Consider the following 10,866-nt stretch of genomic DNA (forward strand, 5'->3'; position numbering starts at 1 on the left):
ATGAGTTTAAAAACAGTTTGAAAGTCGAATTGTACGTAGGAAACAAATTAGTATGTATGGAAATACAACAGATTCCGGAGCATGCAAATCTGTAATTCATGTCGACGATTATAAGAAAAAATTTAGCAACATTAATTTAGAAACGGTACATTTCAAGTTAAAAGTCGTTATAAGTAGAAATATTAATTCTATATTATAGGGCAGATTCTGATTAATATTAAATATCAGTGTAAAGAATATGTTTTACCATTAATTGCTCTAGACAGTTCAATAAGATTCGCACGACTATTAGGTCGAAATTGGTTAGATATTATTAATCCGTATTGGAAGGAATCCATTGTTAAACTGATCGAAAGTCAAAAGTTGGTGAATTAAGAGAGATAAAAACGAAGCGCACGGATCAGATGGAAAAATATATCACAGATATTAAAGAAAAGTTTTTTTAAAGTATTCTCAGGCACAGATTCATGTATCAAGGATTTTAAAGTTAATATTCAATTGAAACCAAATGTAAACCCAGCAAATATGACTTGGCGTTGTTATATAATTTTTTTGTCATTATTCAGATGTTTCTGTTTTATAATAACAAGACTTTATGGCGTAAATGAGATATTATGATATAAAAATATTGTTACATGTCTTTGTTATATATTTAGTACATAATATATTATGTAAATTAAATGTAATTACATTATATTTATGTACCATTCTATGAATGAGATATAAAAAATAAAAAATACATTTACAGCACAAAGCCATAATGGAAAAAGATGTAAATTATACATGTTTTGGTTACATCTGCGGGAATGTATACTATAGTCTATAACAATTATATCACTAAAATTATGAGATTGTACTTACCTAAAGTTACATCACTACGATGTAACCTAATTTCATAAATTATACGTCACTTTTTTACAGTGATTACATTTGTTTAAAGAATTGAGAGAAGTGAGAATTTGTTATATAAACAAATTAAGGAACAATAAATGTGATAAATTGAAGAAAACAATAGATCAGTAAGTACTATTGCAAATTATTTCTAATTATTCGTCAATAAAGAAATAATTAAAATAATCAGTATCGCTAGCAAATAAAGTCTATTCAAAACTTAAATTAGGTTCTATATAGTTTGCTTCTATTATGGTATTAGTTAAATATTTTTATATGCACTTAGATAATAATATATTCGATTGTTATGTCGATTTTTTTTATAAATATAAAAATATAAAGGATAAGTATTTAACATGGATAGATTATCATTTCCTAACCAACAATAAGTGAATAAATTACCAGCGTAGATTATTTTATTTCAATGTAATTTTCTTAAATGTTAATAATATTAAACCGTCAGCGAGGTATGAAATTAATATAGAAATGGTATAAACAATAAGGGGTATAAGTAAGGTTGGCAATGATTCGATCACAAATGTGCAATTAGCTCAGCGTAAATATTATTAGGATATTGTTCTAGACATTGTGGGTTCAAATCTTGGCGGTGATGCGATGCGTTTTTCAATGATTAATATTTAAGTATATTATAGTTAAGACAAGAATATAAGTATGCGAAACAGTAAATAATAAATTTAACTGGAAAAATAAAAGTAAATAATAATAAAAAATTACTTTTTTGTTAAAATATAATCTTTTTATTACACAAACAAATAGTTTTCATTTAAGAATATTTTTGGTTACGCATTGAAAATATATTTCTTTCATTTAAAAAAAATTGCAAAACTATATGAACTATTTTTTTTTAAATTCTAATAGCAAGAAATAATCAAAAAACTTCTTCAAATCAAAGAAATCGAGTTAATGTTAATAAGTATTATAGTAAGTATCATAATGACAAATTTTGTATTGCATAAATGTTGCACATGCATTTTATCTCAATACATAATTTTTATGTATCAATCGTCGTTTCGTATATAAATCGTATCACTGTTATGTAACTACTATATTCTTTGTAAAGTCACGTAACTTTTGACATAACTATTACGAGTAAAAAATTCAAATTATGTTTGAGTTACGTGTTTTGAGATATATGCTATGTTTGCTGGGAAGCCTATATTTTACAATGCATACAAAATGCCATTCAGTCTTAAATTTAAAGTTGAGTCGGAGTTGACAAAATTCGTCAATGCAGGTATTTTATCCAAATCATAGTAAATGGACAAGCCTTATTATTGTAATTCTAAAAAAAAAATCAAGTGATATCTGTTAAAAAAAACATTAAATAAAGTTATTGAGAGTAATCATTATGTCTTACCATTACCAGATATTTTTGCATGTTAAGTAGCAGTAAATATTTTACGGTAATTGATTTACCAACAATTAGAAATGAGGGAATATTCTAAGGAACTTTTTACTATAAACACTCATATGAATCTTTTTCGTTATAATAAAGTAACTTACGGAGTTAGTTCAGCACCAGATATTTTCCAGACAATCATGGAAACTATCTTGATGGAGTTGCTTAACACAAAGTGCTATTTAGATGATTTATCCTGGTATACAGATCAATTTTAAAAGAATGTCATCAAAATATATAAAAAGTTGCTTCGTTTGAATGATTATAATATCAAAGTCAACATAAAGTAAATTTTACAATGAAAACGTAGAATTTTTAGGACACATTGTGGATGCGGATAATGTTCACCCCACCAAAAATAAAATTGAATCAAAAAAATGTCTTCACCGCAATTAAAGTCATACGTAGGCTTAACTACTACGATAAATTTATACCAATGTTGTCATCTGTATTAAAACCATTATATGATTTATGTAAACTCGGTACAAAATTTCAATGGACGAAAGAACATGAAAAAATTTTTCAATTAAGTAAAAACGTACGTCGAATAATGTTTTAACACATTATGACCCTAAATTATCTATTTTTATATAATAACATGTAACTTGAGTGGCTATGGAGTGGGTGTAGTATTAAGCCATAAAATCAATGGAGGAGATAAACCTGTAATGTTTGCGTCTAGTACATCGTTTCTAGCCAAAAAAAATATTCAAAGAAAGAGAAACTTTAATTTTTAGAATTAGGAAATTCCATAAATTTATATTTAGTCGCAAGTTAGTAACGGATTACCAACCATTACAGTATATTTTTGATAAGAATAAAGCAATTACAGCTATCACAGCGGCACGAATTACGCGTTGGCCCTTAACCTTATCAGCATATGAATATGAAATTAAATATAAAAAAGTAAATTGGTAACAAATGCAAGACGGCCTTTTTCATCTATCAATGCAAAATGAAACAGGTATTACAAATTTTATCTATTCTTTTAACACAGTTAGAGGCATATCATTAGATAGATGATATCGCAAAAGAAACAAGACTTGTTATTGTTAAAGATTCTAGATTTTACAGTATCGGGATGGTTAAATTATATACAGGATGATAATATGAAACCGTATTTTCAAAAGAGACATTATATATCGATAGAATATAATTGTTTACTAATGGGACATAAAGTCATAATCCCAAACAGTTTAAGGAAAGAAATCTTAAATCTTTTTTCATGACAACAACATTTGTGAATCATATGTACAAAAATGTTGGTAAAATTCCTGTTTAGGGGAACCCTCTCCGATGACCTTGACCTTGACATATGTTATCAAGATCATGACCCTGAGTGACCTCCAACAGATTTTAGCCGTTGCTCGTCCTTCGTTAAAAAGTTATGAACAAAAAAAATTTGAAAAATAAGTTTCTTTTCTACTACATGAAACAAAAATTCTCTACTTTAAAATATATATTATAAATTTAAAATATATTAATTTAAAATATATATTATGATTTTCTACGAGAAGCGACTCTCACCCTACCTGTAAAGGGGCGCACGACTCTCACCTTCGACTCTCACCCTCTCTTCCCTTCTGCTTCAGGAGCGCACGACTTTCACTTTCGATTCTCCCTCCTCCCTTCCCCCCTGTTTTAAGGGCGCACGACTCTCACCTTCGACTCTCATCCCACCCTCGCCCCTTGTAAAGGAGCATGTCATACGTAGATTGAGACTGATTTTACATCGCTGATACTTAACATTTTGTTTAATTACACCTTTCTCGCACAAATAAGAAAATAACGTAATTATCAATCAAGTATAGAAATTAGTGAAGCCGCATGTTATTGTATTAGAAATCTATCAACTATTGAATACAAGGAATGTTCGAGAGCTTTAATAAGTCTATTATTGTTATAAATATACATAAGTGTGTATGTATATCCAATGTATGTGTTTATATGTATTCAAAGTACATAGATTTTACAATAGTAGGGGGGGGAAGGGATGGGAGTGAAAGTCGAAGGTAAGAGTGCGCCTCTGAAGCAGGAGGGAGGGATGAGAGTCGAAGATGAGAGTCGTGTGCCTGAGTGATTTTCTGAATGATTTCTTACAAAAATTAAATGGGGGATAGCATTGATTTAGGAGATATAGCAGAAATAAGAGGTTATTTTCGAAACTTTTTTTGTTTATAACTTTTTAACGAAGGATGAATGATAGCTAAAACCTGTTGGAGGTCACTCAGAGTCATGACTTTGATAACATATGTCAAGGTCATTGGAGAAGGTTCCCCTAAACAGGAGTTTTACCAAAATATTAATGAGAAATTATTGTTGGTGGCCCGGTATGTCAGAAGACATAGAAAATTTATTGGTTCATGCCAGTACACTCAAAATTTTTTAAATAATAATACCTTACTTGTATAGCCAAAACCACCAGTTAACTTTTTAGAGCACATATAGATTTTTTTCATAAATATTCTCAAATTTCGCATACATTCTTAATTTTAGTAGACTGTAAGTCAAGGTGTATATAAAACTAATGAGTAACGGTTATAGTGCAAAAGAAATAATATTAAAATTTAAAGAGATATTTTCGGTTATTGATTTAGTAGAATTAGTATCGGACAATGATCTGCCCTTTAATTTCACAGAGTTTAATAAATTTTGCATAGCTAATGATATTAAAGTTATTAAATCTCCTCTATATTCACTCACAAGCAAATGGAATTGCAGAAAGGGGAGTACAAACTGTCAAGAAAGGATTAGACAAAAGTTTATTTTTTGAGAGGAGTAAAGAAATAACAAAAGAGTTAATAGATAATCGGTTATCTATTTTCAGATTTTTTGTTTACATATAAAACTATTCCGTCAAGTGTAATTGATATCTCTCCAGTAGAGAATATTTTTAAAATTAGACCTAGATTAGACAAGATTTGATTTAATTAAATTATTAAATATAAGTAAAAATACGGAAATTGTTAATACAAAAAAAATTAAACTGTACTCTATGGAAGATCATGTGTATATTAAGAATTTTCAAACAAAATTGGGAGAAAAGTAGAATTGTTAAAATTTTTAATCCTGTAACGTATACAGGGTGAATTTCTAACCTGAGATGCAAAATATCTGGAAAAATAAGCATTGTACAAAAAAATATTCCCAATAAATCCTCAATATTTTTGAGCAATTCTTCCCTATAATATTTGAGCAATTCCCGCAAAAGTTAGCCATCTCTAGCCCTTGGGGGTACAGCTGGGGATAACTTTGAAATCTTAAATAGGAATCCCTACTTTTTATTACATATTCTTGTAGATCATCTTGAGCTTTCCAAAACATTATAATTAAGTACCTTTTCGTTAAGTACTTGTTAAGTTATAAGGCTTGAAAGTTACAGTACCGCCGGCGCATTAGCATTACGCAAGGTGCCTGACCGACGACTAAAACCTCTTGAATATTGTTCAAAATTATGTCTTGAATAACATTTGTCAAGATCAAGGTCATTGGAGATTACCTCTTATTTTCATTTTTGCATTAAAAATTCATTTTTACGTAAAAATAAAAATAAGACGAATGATCTCCAATGACCTTGATTTTGACAAAAATTCAGCACATGATTCTGAACATTCAAGAAGTTTTAGTCATCGATTAGGCACTTTGCGTAATGCTTTGCATCGGCGGTACTATAACTTTTAAGCCTTATACCTTAACAAGTATTTAACGGAAAGATACTTATAGTGTTAGTAATTATAGTGTTTGATATTTTGCAATCTTAGGTTAAAAAACTCACACACTGTATAGTACAAGTTGATGGTAATATATTAAGGCATGTGCATGCAAATGATATACGATCAGATTCTGCTTTAACTGAAAAAATGTGGAATTATAAAAAAAGTTTTAATACACACAGTATGTTGAAACACTAACCAACTTGTAACACTACTAATAATGATACTAGTAAGAATCTAATGATACTAGTAATCTTCTAAACGTTAGTAATAAAAAGAAAATCTTGTCGGATTCAGAGGAAGGATCTACAGAAGCAACAATCTTAATCGGCAACAATTTATCTAGTACACCTAATTGTATAGCGAATACTACTATCATAACTTGTCAAACTTCGCGTTATGGCAGGATTATAAAATTTCCTAGGAAATTAAATTTATAAAAAGAAAGAAATGACATATATTTAGGTAATCATAATGCAAACTAGCCTTAAGCATACTAAAGATGTAAAATGAACTTTAAGTATGAGAGCGAGCGAGCAAGCACGTGTGTTACATGATGTGCCTTGTGTGCCGTATTGTATAATAAACAGTCAACTGAATATATTCAAGTTATCTGAGTACTCACTTAATCACTTATTTTTTACGTAGGCTGCTGGAAAAGTTTCTGCAATCTAATACTTCCAGTAGCGCCAACGTTCTGCTATTATATCCATAAAATTAGACATTTTTAATCTATAATTCAGTTGACAGTTTGTACCTAAGTCAACTAGTTTTATTTGCATAGTATTTTAAAAAAAGTTATTTTGTGAGAAAATGGAAATTTCGCATGAAAATTTTCGGGCAATGATTTTTTACAAATGTAATCTAACTCCGAAACAATGCATCGATCGACTTCATTTGGCTTTTGGGAATGAAGTACCATCCAATAGGACTGTTTATAATTGGTTTGCCGAATTCCAGCGTGGATGTACCTTTCTTTGTGACGAATTCCGTGAAGGTCATCCATCCACGTCTGTTGTTGCCACTAATGTTGATGCTGTGCGTGAAATGATTGAGCGAAACCGGCATATGACATACCGCGAGATTCAGGCATCCTTAGGCATTGACATGAAAGCAATACATACGATTTTGCATGATCACTTGAGTACGGAAACTTTGCAGTCGTTGGATCTCACACAATTTGACCGAAGCTCAAAAACAGGCTTGTATTAAATGGAGCAAAGAAATGCTCAAAAAATTCAACCGAGGTCGATCAAATTTGGTCTACAACATCGTTACTGGGGACGAAACATGGATCTATTCGTATGAGCCCGAAAGTAAACAACAATCTACTGTTTGGGTATTTTAAAATCAATCGAAACCAACAAAAGTTGTTCGTTCACGCAGTGCTGCCAAGTAAATGATTGCTTGTTTCTTCAGTTATACCGGACATGTGGCAACCGAGGCTTTAGATCGAAGGACTGTACATACTGATTACAAATACTGATTGTATACAACAATTTGTTTGCCATAAATGAATTGCATAGAACAAACCGAAATCGTCGTATTATCCTTCATCACGACAACGCCAACTGTCACAGAGCACGTCAAACCGTTGATTTTTTACCCAGTAAAAATGTCGAATTGATGACTCATTGTCCGTATTCACTTGATTTGTCACCTAATGACTTTTTTTGTTCCCAAATATTAAAAAGAAAATGCGTGATGAGCGATTTGAGTCGCCTGAAGCAGCTATTGAAACATTTCGTACACTAATTTCTGAGGTTACAACCTCAGAGTGGAAAAAATGCTTCGATAATTGGTTCGAGCGTATGCAAAAATGTATCGATCTTAAAGGCGAATATTTCGAAAAAATAATAAAGCCATTTACCGAATTTTACATGTTTTTTTTCATATTGTTTGCAGAAACTTTTCCAGCAGCCTACGTATATGAACACATCCGTTTGAAACTTTTTCAACCAAAGGTTAGTTTCCATACCTTTAAAAGATTGTTTCGAGACTTTTAATTCACTTTTTTCAAAATATTTTGAAAAATGAAACATTTCTACTGATTTACTTTTTAAATAAAAAATAATTGATGAATACTGAACTACAACATTATTCAAAAAATCATGAATACTATCTATAATATTGTACAATGCTTCGAGAAAGATTAGGATTGGAATAAAATTTGATTACAAATGAGAAAGCAATATCCTTTATATGTTCAAGAGTGTTCTCATATAATCTTTTCGTTGTTACTTATGCTTTCATTAATATCAAAATCGTAGCATAATTTTCATCATTTTTATTATTATCAGTACTTGGCACGTTTTTATTATTATTAGTATTTTATACACGTCGACGATAGTTTGATGTTACTTTACGAAATTTATGGAATGAGATTAAATGATGGTCATCCATTAAAATCTCTCAAACATTGATGTTCTGATTCAAACACGTAATTTTCCCTTTTAAATTTATGTTATGATGAAGTTGAGTATATATATATATATATATATATATATATGTATATATATATGAAGAAAATGCCTTTTATCGAATGAAGAACCTCAATGTTATACGTTTCTACTATGTAACAAGGATTATTAATGATTCAAATGTTTGTATGGCTTAAAAGAAGTTATTTTTCACAAAATGAAAGAATAGATATTATACATACAAGATATATCTTATTTTTAAATAAAAAATTTTTTCAGAAAAGTATAATTACTATTCTATTTTTTCTAAATTTTTGAGTTATTTACTAACTTGTAGTACAATTTTATTCCAAGGAGTTTTCAATTCATAAAGTCCTAAAGTTGAAGAAAAAATCAAATAGTTTCACTTTATAGTGGATAATGTGCATGAATTGCTTTAAAACAAACATCCATAGCAGTCATCAAAATGTCTTGCAATCATTAAAACAATAGTAGGTCTCATTAATCACAACATAAAAATCTTTTCATTCAACTAAAGTCAATCCAACAGCAATAACACAGGTCCACAAAAAAAAGTATTCTGTGCTGGGAGACTCAGTTATTCTTATATATTTTGAATCGCTAAATACGAATCAAAATAGGATCCAGGGTAAATTTTCAATCTAGAGCGAAAAAATAGATCAAAATAGGAAAAAATGGGTCATTTTTTCGCTCTAGATTGACAATTTACCTTAGATGGTTCTATTTTGACGTCAGATTCGTATTCAGCGACTCAAAATATACAAGAATAACTGGGTCTCCACTCCACTCCACAGGATACTTTTTTTTGTGGATCTGTTATATATTGTTATAATTAATAGACATTAAATAATTGAACATTTTTCGTGCGCTGTGTTTTTAAAATAATTCATCAATCACTAAACATATATCAGTTCGAGAATAAGATTACAATGGATCAAATAAAATATATTGAGCAATGAAGAAATGACAACGAAAAATGGAAATTATATTCACCACATACTCGGAAGAATTTAATTTGTAATTTTCAAGCGTTTTAATATTTGACTTATTATATAAGATAGGAGTTATTTAGTATGTAAGGCAGCATTTATTTTTATGTATTAACATTAAAAAGGTCCTAATTTAAAGACAAATGTTAAAATTTGAAAGACAATAAATATTAACTATCAGAATTAGCGTTGGCTCTTAGCTCTTTTTACTTTTTACTTTTTATTATTTTATTCAATTGAACTTAATACAATAATTCAACTCTTTTAAAATAATTCTTTCCATAGATGGTGCTAAATTATTATTTACCTATAGAAAAAATGTATATCTCTTAAAGATTTTAAATATTTAAAAACAATAGATGTAATTATAGAAGAATCAAATATTCATTAATCAAGAGTAAATTAAAGGAAATAACAATTATAGTTTAGTAAAAGAAGATATTTACTTTTACATGAAGTATAAATTCATCATATATTAGGTATATAACTTTGCTTCCGCCGTTTTCCTATAGATGGCTTTAGTGGTAAATGGTGATCGAAATAAATAGATCATAGACGTCACACAATAAACTTGGGCATCTGTTAACATAACCTTATAGAAACATTAGTCGATTTGTGTCTGCATCATAAAGTTATTCTCGATTGATAATGTCAGTTTACGAGCCAAATTCTCGTCATTTGTGGGAGGTTTTAATTTTCTGCTTCAATATGAAGAAATCTGCGACTGAGGCTCATCGAATGCTCTCAAATACTTATGATGAGGCCACTATTAGTGATTTCACGCTTCAAGAACGGTGATTTTGACGTCGAAGACCGGCATAGCGGTGGAAGAGAGAAGGTTTTCAAAGATGCAGAATTGGAGACATTACTTGATCAAGACTTATGTCAAAATCAAGAAGAATTGACACGATCATTGGGAGTGATTCAACAAGCCATTTCAAAACGCCTCAAAGTCATGGGAATGATTCAGAAGCAAGGAAATTGGGTGCCGTACGAGTTGAAGCCGAGAGATGTTGAACGCCGTTTGTTTGCTTGTGAACAGCTGCTTGAAAGGTAAAGACGGAAGGGATTTCTGCATCGCATTGTGACTGGGGACGAAAAATGGGTTCATTACGATAATCCCAAGCGCAGAAAATCATGCGGAGTTCCCGGCCATGCTTCCACGTCGACGGCCAAACCGAATATTCACGGCTCCAAGGTCATGCTCTGTATTTGGTGGGATCAGCTCGGCGTAGTGTATTATGAGCTGTTAAAACCGACTGAAACAATCACAGGCGATCAATATCGAACGCAATTGATGCGTTTGAGCCGAGCATTGAAAGACAAACGGCTGCAATACAACGAGAGACACGATAAAGTGATTTTGCAGCATGACAATGCTCGACCCCATGTTGCGAAAGTGGTCAAAATAT

The 10,866-nt window shown here is 30.4% G+C and overlaps 1 protein-coding gene across 6 annotated transcripts in view; it reads right to left on the bottom strand.

Moving 5' to 3' along the window:
- Nucleotides 1-10,866, bottom strand: part of LOC105144482 (48 related 2) — a 235,328-nt gene that overhangs the window by 33,899 nt on the left and 190,563 nt on the right. The gene's annotated exons all lie outside the window — the stretch shown is intronic.

The sequence above is a fragment of the Acromyrmex echinatior genome, chromosome 7, assembly GCF_024713525.1.
Source record: "Acromyrmex echinatior isolate Ae372 chromosome 7, ASM2471352v2, whole genome shotgun sequence".
In the NCBI taxonomy this organism is placed as follows: domain Eukaryota; kingdom Metazoa; phylum Arthropoda; class Insecta; order Hymenoptera; family Formicidae; genus Acromyrmex; species Acromyrmex echinatior.